Raw genomic sequence first — 11,950 nt, forward strand, 5'->3', positions numbered from 1 at the left:
ATTTCAAATCGTTCATGCAAAACTCTAAAGTGTCAGCAACACTCTGACTTAAAGTTTGGGCAGCCAAATTAACTTTCATTTTCATTTTAAAATATTTTATGTGATTTAACCGTAATTTATTTCCTCCGCGTAATCCTTCAGTTTCTTGCAAGTATGCTAAAAAAGTAATATATTTCCATTCAATTTTGTTACCATCACTATCTAAAAGTATTTTTCAATCGCCAAGTACATTTCGAATTAATTTAAGCATGTGACAACCATCATATATAACGTACACATAGTTTTGAGTTACAGGATGAAGAAAATAAGACTGTATAACATTACATGCAATATCAAATTTAGCACCTAGTTTTTGTACTATAGATAAGTGCCATAGACTAGTACCATCCAAAGTTAAAGATACAACTTCAACACCAATTTCTTGCAATTTAATTAAACTACTCCTTATTAAACCCGATGAAGTATTAGAGTCAATTCCATCGATCAAGAAGTAAGCAATGGGCAACTAATTATCATCAATAGCTACAACCATTAAAACTAATGCATTTTTGGCTTCTCGCAAATTATCGTCTGTTTCAAATTCAGCGCCAAAATTAACGTGTCCACATACTTTACCATCTCTACTTCTCTGAGTTCCTTTTTTTATTCCCATTTCATCTATTATAAGCGAAACAATAATATTTTTATTTTCTAAATTTGCCTTTTCCACTTTATATTTTAATGATATAAAGCTTTCCGAAGTAAACCCTGGTTCTCCATCGATGGAATTGTACCACGATCTCAATACACTTTGTATAGGCAAAGCCATGTTCATCTTTTCACGTATATAATTATATGCACGAGGTGAATAAAAATGTAGAGTTAGTGCAAAACTACGCAAAGCTGGTAGGTATTTTCGTTTGCTCAATTTCTTACCATTTTTTTATAGCATGTTCTACAAATTCTTTAACTCCCTGATCCGATATTGTATCGAGACAGCTCAAACAATTTTCCGAGACCATATTCTCGTAAATCTGTTATAACTTCTTTTAAACTTTTAATTTTAGTTCGAAGACGTCGAAGCTGTCGATTTTTAATTTTAATTATTCGTTCCTTTTTTTTAAATATTTCTTTACTTTTTATAAGTTTCTTATGTTGTGTTGATGGAGAAACATAATAATGATGATTATGATGTACTGATTGGGAATTTATAATTGTTTTTTCATGTAACGGTTGACATTCTCCATTACTACCCAGAGAGCCAAACGTGAATACTCAATCTAAATCAAATAATTGCAGAAATTAAGTTGCTCGTCATTTGCTATTATGTTGCTTATAATTTAATGAAACAAAAATGTTTTTGTTAATTCAGTATTAATATGCTGAGTTTTATTGTCAAACAACGGTAGAACAATTGTTGCAACCAATGTTTATAGCAATCTGATAGCAATATGTGAACAACGATTATCATTCATGAGTTGTGAGCAACGTGTCGGCAACCGAATGGTAATATAAAGTTAAGAAACATGCGAGTATTACTTTTATTCATAAGTTGTGAGCAACACGTCGGCAACCGAATAGGAACTCTACTATAATAATAATTGCTGAAAAGTTTTCAGCATTTAATTAACAATGATGTACAGTCGTGAGCTAAAAAGTTGCAACACATTTTCTTCGATGTCATCAATTGGTAAACGTAATTGGTTGGATTCACAGGTAAGAACTAATTACGTTCGTCGTTTGATGAGCAAATCTACATTCCAAAAACCATCGAAGAAAATGTGTTGCAACCTTTTAGCTCACGACTGTACATTATTATTGAATGAGAGAAGTGCACGTAAACGCCAGTACCTAAGCGACCAACTAAAGCGAAGCATACTTGCGCATGCATCGCCTAACCTACTTTTTTACTCCTATTATGAAAGTACATCATTTGTCGTTGTGTGTTTCATAAAACCCAGTGAAAATTCAAAATGGCCCAGTGTCAGCAATGCATTTTCGACTTTTAGCAGCCACACTAGTAGCATGGAAGGGGAAGACTAGTACGTATGTATGTGGGCGCTTCGCGTATATGTGTAGAAGCCGCGTGTCGCGCGCGGAGGGATACCGATTCCGTCGGTGTGCGTATATACAGTCATGAGCTAAAAGATTGCAACACTTTTTTTTGATGAGTTTTGGAACATAGTTTTGCTCTTAACTCACTAAGCGCTCATCGATCTGCTCTATCTGTTGAACATAAGTCTTGATGACACAGATTTTGTAACAAGATCTATATGGTATTTATAGAAGGGATATGAAAAGGATTAAAAATCTTTTTACCTGTTGTTTATAACATGTTGACAATTTAAAAACACAATATGTTGCACGTCAGTTGTTCACAAATTGCTGAAAATCGTTGTCATCAGATTGCCGACAAGTTTCTTGCATTGTCTGCAATCTGAGGGCAACCTAACAGCAATACTTGTTTTCTACCCATTGTTTAGATTTTAAGGATTCCTGACGTGTTGCGCGCCAGTTGCCAGCAAGTTGCTGTAAACTGAGTTTAAAGTCTATTGCCAATAGATTGTTGGAAACTTGCCATTATTATATTTTGAAAATTATTACTGACAAAAACATACTGAAAAGAGGATATTTATCTTAAAAGAGTATGATTTATAATTTCAATGTAATTATTAGATGTCGATAATCCATTAACATTTTCATCTAAAAGATGAAAAAAAACTTTCGCGCATGCATGGAAAAAATTTTTTAATAATAATTTTTATCTTATTCATTATTACTTACCATTTGTGACAATAAAAGATTCCTCAGAAATAGGTATATTTTTTTTCAGAGAAGTCTTACTAATAGTTTGATCTGAAAAAAATAAATTTGTGAACTCTTCAATTTGTAACAATACTAATGAAAATTATCTGATGAGGGTGTTTCAATCAGGTCTCTTAATTCATTACAAGATGCTTGTTGTGGAGGGTCAAACATAACATTGTTGTTGAATTGTATCTTCTGATTCAATTCTCTTTCACACGGAAGAACATTTTCTGGTGATGTTGATACAACTGAAAATAATATAATTGTATTACATTTTTATTTTAATAACTAAAGAGAAATATTCATTAAACATGAAAATAAAAATTTTACCTGATTTTATATTGTTAAAACATTCAATCTTAAATATTGTTGGAACGCTATTATCTTTTAATCAATATTTTCCTCGTATCTTGCGAAAACATTTTTGCTCAAAATATTCTGAACATAAATAATTGTTGTTGTTTGGAATCCAATTCTTGATTCCCATATTATCAAGCCATTTCTTTAAAATATCTGATTTGTCTAATGGAAATCAAAGTTTAGAATATGAACAAAAATAAATAAATATATTCATTTATAATTGGAGATATTCGATTGGAGATATTCGGAGAATTTCATTAATGTAATATTTACAAATTGAGATAAGAACGCCTTGTACGGTCAAACTGGATCTTAGTATTTTTTATAAATTTTAATTGTGTGATGTTTATATACTTTTTTTCAAATTTAACTACGCGTCGAATTATTTTTCCGGTCAGAACGCAGTTATAAATTGAACATGAACAAGTAATAACATATTTTTTAAATTAGAAATAATTTAATAATTAGCAATGCTTTGCATCTTGCCCTTGCATCTTGATGCTAGAGAAGTTCTTATTTCAATTTGTAAACATTCATTTATATTTACAATTACAAAAAATTGTTATAATTTTACTTGAAAAAAGAATATTCTGATTTATGTATTTGCTTCCGTTTGCAATATATAAAATAATGATAAGGGTTATCAAAACGCGTTGGAATACTGTTTAGTTTCAATCGTACTACACATCCTGAAAGCAATCTTTTGTGAAATGATCAGAGCATAAAGTGGTCGAGTTGGTTAGTATCCAATTTTTAACAGGATAATTATTTAGCTATTATTTTAGAAGTTGCTGATTGTTGAGAGGAAACCTACAATATGTTTAAGGATATAATATTGAGATTTTGAGCTATTTAAATTGATTGTTATAGATAAGACAAAGATAACTTTTATATAGATATAATATATAAAACTGTATCGGAATTTCTCAAAAGTGAGATGAAGACACAATAATCCATCAATCTAAAGGAAAACAACTTAAAAAGAAAGTATATATAAATAAAAGTAATACAATAATGCAATACTTACTTGTGATATGATGATGTAAATTCATGCCTTTTTGTATTATTACAAAAGCAGCACCGTCTCATTTTAAATTACAGAAGCAAAACTTATTGCATAAACAGCTGTAAATACTTTTGTAAACAATCTTTTAATTTTGTCTCACTTCGGGCACGTGTCGTCAACTTAATTGAACTCTTATAAATAGGACGAATTTTTTAATTCATCGATTGATCAATCGCATTATGTGTCAATGCGGCTTTTATAAAACAAAGTTGTATTTGCGCATAATACAATTAATCAATCGATGAATTAAAAAACCCGCCCATAAGCTAACCTAGAGATTAACTAATTCTACGGATGATGTGTTATATAACCCAATTAATATAAATTTCACGACGCTGGTTTTGACAGTTTGATTTTCAAACTGTCATAAAAAAGAAACAATTCTACGAGTAAATGCACATGCGTATGCAAAGTCTTTCTAATATGGCGATATTCAATTAGGGTCACAAATTCGACGCAATCAGCAATCTATATATCTATGGTGTCAAGTGTTTGGTGTAAACTAGATCTAAGTTAAATTTGTGATTATCATTGGCTTGGGATTCCGTGCGGCACCGTTGAAGCGAACGGTCGTTCGCCCTCTTTTGTGAATTTACATATATCAGTGAACAAATTACTTCGTCCTCTTGAGCTGAGCTAAACAATTCCATCATCACCTACATTGTCTCGGCTCAGAGGCATAAGAAGTTGCATTTATATATACATTATCTCCTCGCAGAGGAATACTAGAGAGAGATAAATGAAAATCTGAAATAGTTAATGGCGGAAGGTGAGGCCACCTATATCACGCCATGCGGCACGAGGCAGCCTGAGCCGCCATTTGTAATTATCGCACCGAGTTTGTGAATATTATGCGGGGGATAAACAAAACTAATTACATATTCAGTTCCGCAAAAAGAAACGAGGATCCACTTCCAGAAGAGAAGGAAGAACTTTATTAAAGGTTATACTGTTGAGCGCTCGACAAACCGGAAGTCTCTTACACATCCTTATCAACACAAAAAACAAGGAAAACGAGAATCCTCCACCAGAGGAAAAGGAACCCCACTAAGGGCTACAATATTGGGTCCTTGACAATCCTGAAGCCAGTGAGTATTCTCGACTACCTTATCTTGGCTATAAAAAAAAAAAATAATAATCATAAAGATACATATATAATTACAAATTAGAAAGAATCTATAACTATAATTTACTTTGGTTACTTATGAAAAAAAAAAGAGAACACAATAAGGTGTGACTACGACCACATTCCTTACTACTTTCTCTTGATCTGAACAGGATCATTATACACCATTCTCGTATCTCATAAGTCTGCCTTTCAAAAACTATTCACGAAATTAGCGAGTCGCAATGAGTAATTTATAATCAAAAACTTTATATAGAAACTTTATATAGGAACAGCTCATTCACTCTTGGAACAAGATCCAGCTAAATTTAACAAAGTAACGAAATTTATGATACTCAATAAATTTGCACACTGTCGAGTTCATCAAATAATTATCTAATACTTTGCAAAAAAAAAAAAAATCTTGCAAGTATAATCTCTACAAAATTTGCAAAATAAATGCTCAACTAGTACATTCCAACATATATTAAAAAAAAAAAGACATTGGATGTTTTCTTACCCAAGGAATGTGACCTTGTAGCGGCCTGTCATGGTAAATATAACTGGTATAATGGTCCTATATACATCTACAGATATTATACTGGAATTCAAGACATCCGCCCTGTCTCCAGATAAACATCCAAACGTTGTAAAATTCTCTCCTTTCATTAAAAGTCGTTACATATCATCACACTCTAGTCATGGAACGCAAGAATATACCAAATCATTAACGTCCCATATATAATAGTTTATAACAAACTAGTCAGAAACATCCAAAGCAATACATCTGAGATTTCCATCCAAAACTATTTTAAGAAATGCAAAGAGAATTATATTACTACCTCATAATCACTCAGAGCTTTACCAACATGTTCAAACGCGAACGCTTCTAAATATTTGTGCCTTAACCTTATTCTTAACAAACTGTATATTAACACAGACGTATACTTCTCACCGCCTTTATGATAACTATCTATATACCGTTATCTCAAATATAAACAAAATTTCATTACCCACGTGATTGACTATAAATTGTGATACCACTTTACAAGTAGTGTTATCTAAGTATTATATATAGATGTAGGTTTATATAATTATTTGTTTGGCTAATTATTTATTTATATATTAGAAGTTTATATGTATTTATATGCTTAACTGTTGTCTATTTACATATATACAATTAATTTAAAATTAACTATAATCATTAAAAATCAAAAAACAAGAACAACTAAGTTTCACAAAACCATTAATTCATGGTATATAAATGGTGAAACTATTATACAAATAGTATTATACAGAGTGAGATGCGTGGTTTATACACTTACGCGTCTAACATCTGATTAAGGGGATGCTAAAGTGACCGGCGAACTCAATCGAGGTCGGTCTAGACTCTAATGGTCCTGCGACATCTGCGGCCTTCTGTGGAACTAAATGCGACATCTGCGGATCTCTGCAGAACTAAAAATGATAAATATCGATAATACCAACATTTTTATCGACATTTATCATATAAGCGTTGTTTCTCTTCTATTTTCACATGAGCTCTATTAGACAGATACTCTATTTCTTTTTGTTACATAACAAAAAGAGAAGAGAAGAAGTACAATGAAGTACAGCGTTTTATAAAAATTATATGCGTATGATAAACACTTATAGTATTGTGTCATAATTAGCTAGTTCAAACGCCTCCCATATTTGGTTATAACTATTCACAGCACGATTTACAGCTGTGGCATTTTGTTATAACAAGCCAGCTCACAAAACGCCTCTGGCAATAATCAAAAATTGTTTATAACTATCCACAGCACGATTTACAGCTGTGACATTTTGTTATAACAATCCAGCTCACAAAACACCTCTGGCAATAATCAAAATTTGTTTATAACTATCCACAGCACGATTTACAGCTGTGGCATTTTGTTATAACAAGCCAGCTCACAAAACGCCTCTGGCAGTAATTACAAATGTAATTATAATTAGAACGGTTTACCGGTCTATGGAGAAAGAAACCTTTTGATATCTCATTATAGGTTTCTTACATAACGTAGTTCGTCTTCGCAGACGATACGGCGGCTTCCCGTTGTCCTTCGCTGCCGCTACCGTTGTCGTAGTCGTTCACTAGCTATTATCACCAGCACTAACGACGACGACAACGGCGACGACGACGAGGACGACGTTGCCGTTACCGTTGTCGTGGTCGATCACTATTATCACTATCAATGACGACGACGACGACGACGACGATGATGTCGCCGTCGCTGCTGCCGCTACCGTTGTCGTCGTCGTTCACTATTATCACCAGCACTAACGACGACGACCGACAAGGGACGACCGACGACGACAACAACAACGATGACGACGACGACGACGACGACAACGACGACGACGACGACGACGGCAACGGCAATGGCGGCGGCGATGACGATGACGACGGCGACGATGACGATGACGACGACGACGACGACGGCAACGGCGACGGCGACGGCGGTGACGATGACGACGACGACGGCGACGGCGACGGCGGCGACGCTGCCGCAACCGTTGTCGTGGTCGTTCACTATTCTCACTATCACTGACGACGACAACGACGACGACGATGACGACATCGCCGTCGCCGCTGCCGTGGTCGTCCATTATTATCACTATCACTGGCGACGTCGCCGTCGCCGCTGCCGTGGTCGTCCACTATTATCACTATCACTGACAATGACGACGGTGACGACGTCGCCATTGCCGCTGCCGCTACTGTTGTCATAGTCATTCACTAGCTATTATCACCAGCACTAACGACGACGACGACGGCGACGAGGACGACGTTGCCGTTACCGTTGTCGTAGTCGTCCACTATTCTTATTATCACTGACGACGACGACGACGCTACCGCTACCGTTGTCGTGGTCGCCCACTATTGTGGTACGAACTGACTACTGCCTCTACATTATAACCTCAAACTATTGCGCGGGAACGATACGGTGAATGCGAGTGACCACGAGTGACAACGCGTCACGATGGAGACGTGAAAGAAACAAGAAAGACAGGAAAGAGACAGAGACAGACAGACAGAGAGAGAGAGAGGGGGGGGGGGGGGAGAAAGAGATGATGCGCAGGAGTACGCGCGGAGTAAATTATCTTAATCCGTACCATGCAACGATAACAACTATATTGTCTGAACGTTTATTTCACTGCGGGTTACTCACGAGTACTCAGACGTACGTGTAAAAAGAACTCTACCAGCGACAAACGGCATGAAGCACACCGCAAAGATGCCATCAGATGCCATACTACTAGAGTGGCAGTAGGATTGTAATTTTCATACAAATTGTAGTACAATTCAGACATTCTTGAGAAAATAGTAAAATACTTTTAGCACCTATAGTACCGTTACGAAAAAAGACGTGTCAAGTTGGGCATGTAGCTCTATAGTAAAATGCGTGGCTTATACGCCGAAAGTTTCCAGGTTTGATCCCTTAGGACAATTTTTTTTTTGTAAATCTAGTATTGAAAAAGATAAAGAAATTAAAAAATGCTGTTCTGTTATTAATTAAATTGAAATTGAACACAAAACATATGTAAAAATTGTAACACTTATTTTGACGTTCAAACACTCATTGTTAATTTTCATGGCAAATACATTTTTCGTGTTTTTGAAAAATTTTAATTTGATTGATAATAAAAAAGAATTTTTTAATTTCCTAATATTTTTTTTAATTACGAACTTAGTGTTAAATATTTAAAAATAGTTTAAAAAATATACGTTACATAACAATTTTAAAAAATCCTACTAGCTTTTATATAATTCTACATACATTATAAATAATTGTTTTTACGGATGTATCAAAAATAATGTTTTTTACAATTATTCATATATATATAAATTAGTGAAGAATGTGACAAATAAAATCACAGATATTGTAAAAATTGTAAAAAAATTATTCTTTATACATACGTACATATAATTATTTATAATGTACGTAGAATTATATAAAAGTTAGTGGGAATTTTTAAAATTGTTACATGTATTTTTTAAACTATTTTTAATTATTTAACACTAAGTAAGTCATTATGAAAAAATATTAGAAAATTTAAAAATGCTCTTCTATTACCAATCGAATTAAAATTTAAAAAACACGAAAGATGTATTTGCCATGAAAATTTACAATGGGTGTTTGAACGTCAAAAGAAGTGTTACAATTTTTACATATGTTCTGTGTCCAATTTCCATTTAATTAATAAAAAAAAGCATTTTTTAATTTCTTTATTTTTTCAATACTAAATTGTAATATATTTCATACTGCATTATTCTTACAACGGTAATTTTGAAAGAATTAAGCATTTTTGTAAACATGTATATGGATTATATTTATAAGTGTTTCATCCATAACGTAGCTATATTTTTTATCAATTTTTTCCTAATTTTGTAAATATATCATGATATAAAATTGATATATATTGTCATAGTTTTGTCAAAATACTATTTTGAAATTACATCAGCAGTTATCAATGCTTTACAAAACATCAATACTTTTACATCTATTTTTCTAAATGTACCTACATAATTGCTGATTAAAATTGTTATGCAAGATTTTATTGTCATATAATATAATAAATGTTGTCCTATCGAGATTTTCCTACTAATATATGTAATATATGTAATATATGTTATATATATATATATATATATATATATTTTTTTTTTTTATGTGTATATATGTACATATTTTTAGGGCAATAGATATAGATCTGAGTACGTGTAAAAGGATTCAAGAGTGTATTATTTTTGGCAATCAACATTTCATTGAAGTTTTAAATATACAAATTTTTAAAAACGTAAATTGTAAAGAATAATATATATTATATACAAAAATTAAAACATTTACAAAGTATGAAAAACGAGTTTGATAATTTTACAAGTATTATATCATTTCATCGTTATAGTTAACATTACAATAAACTGTATTACGAAATTAAATTCTTTTTTCACACTCGATTCATATGAATAATAAAAGTCAATGTAAAATTAATAAAAAAAATTAACGAATAGAAATGGCTTCATCGATTTTATTACAATTGCTTTAAATAGTCTTGTCATACAGGGTGGGCCTTAAGTCAGTTGTCAAAACTAAGGATTAAGGATTGCTAGTGACAACTCTGACATATGGCCCACACTATATTATTGAAAACAAATATTTTTAATTATTTATCTTTATATATTGTATGACCTTTATGTACTGTTGCCGTTCAACCATTATACAAAAATTCTAATTTTCCAATGATGTTCTACGTTAACTTTCCTAGAAACAAAGAAAATTAATTAGCTCTTACAAAAATTTAATGAAGTTTACTAATAATAGTAGTAATAATAATAATAAAAAGTAAAAAATTCGTAATAATAAAAAATTAGTATTTATAAACTATTTTGAGAAGAAAGCGTTTAAAAGTTATTGAAATAGAAATGCAAATAGAATAGTTAGGTTATATAAAATATATACACTTATATCGAGTAATAAATATACTACACATGAAAGCAAATTCAAAAACTCAGATTTTAATGAATTACCTGCAGTTTCTTTCATCCGCCGAGATGATCCGATATGAGGCAAACTACTCATTCAATTTAATATTAAAATTAGAATACGAGGCACTTGCAAGGCACTATACTGTTACGATGATGACCGGTTCGGCGACAACGAAGAACATATACCGTCGAAGTGCATGCGCAGAATCTCTTTGCTGCGATTTGCTGGCGGAAATCGCGCGACTTTATTGACAATTTAAAATTAATGAATGCAAATAAAAATCAAAAAATATCAGAAAAAAGTCATAATATCTCAGATAATATGTCATATTTACTCAATTTATTTCCTCACATTTTTATATTCGCTTACAAAAAGAGATTAGATTTTTTCATTCAGTTCTGTGATTTCACGGTTTTTAAGACTTGCAGATCTTAAAAATCTCGTAAAATTACGATAAGTTGCAAATAAAAATTAAAAAAAAATATAATTTGGAAAATTAAAATGAGAAAATCAAAAAACATGGTATCAATTTTTTTTGTATATTTATTTTCTAAACTATTTTTTTTTGTTTCCATCTATAATTTATCGTAATTTTACAAGATTTTGAATTTTCAAACCTTATAATCAAATTACAGAGCTGGATAAAAAAAATTAGTTTTTTTTAAATAAAATAAAAGAATTCGAGGATTGTGAAATAAATTGTATGAGATATTTTAATTAAACAAATTATAAGACATTTTTTAAAAAATTATGAAAAAATTTTTTATCAGAGTTACGCTTGTATATACGCGTGCCCCCATCACATCGTGAGGGCAGTGTGATATGTTCTTGTGCGCACGGCGGGACTATCACGTTACCCTCACGCCGTGAGGGTAACATGAATCTCATATTGTCACGCGTGATTGCACTATGCGGCCTTTTACGCGTACACGCGTGCACCCATCACATTGTGAGGGCACTGTGATGCAATGTTGCACGCACAGCGTGATTATCACGCCGTGAGAAAAACGTGAACTCACGAATTGTTATCTGGGTAGTTTTAGTATTAATTATAATTTATAATTGTTTTGACATGCAGTTTTACCTGATATTATTACTGCGTAAATACAAATGTTA

The 11,950-nt window shown here is 32.3% G+C and overlaps 2 long non-coding RNA genes across 2 annotated transcripts; both read right to left on the reverse strand.

The window, feature by feature from the left end:
• Positions 1-686: 686 nt before the first annotated feature.
• LOC105201791 lies at positions 687-6,900 on the reverse strand. The gene is made up of 2 exons (XR_005575524.1): positions 3,118-6,900; positions 687-3,035 (listed from the first exon to the last, which is right to left on the reverse strand). It is a non-coding gene; the product is annotated as an uncharacterized LOC105201791 (long non-coding RNA).
• A 3,090-nt stretch (positions 6,901-9,990) lies between these two features.
• LOC120358627 lies at positions 9,991-11,068 on the reverse strand. Its single transcript, XR_005575523.1, has 2 exons — positions 10,876-11,068; positions 9,991-10,609 (listed from the first exon to the last, which is right to left on the reverse strand). It is a non-coding gene; the product is annotated as an uncharacterized LOC120358627 (long non-coding RNA).
• Positions 11,069-11,950: the final 882 nt, after the last annotated feature.

This window comes from Solenopsis invicta, chromosome 9 (assembly GCF_016802725.1).
Source record: "Solenopsis invicta isolate M01_SB chromosome 9, UNIL_Sinv_3.0, whole genome shotgun sequence".
NCBI lineage: Eukaryota > Metazoa > Arthropoda > Insecta > Hymenoptera > Formicidae > Solenopsis > Solenopsis invicta.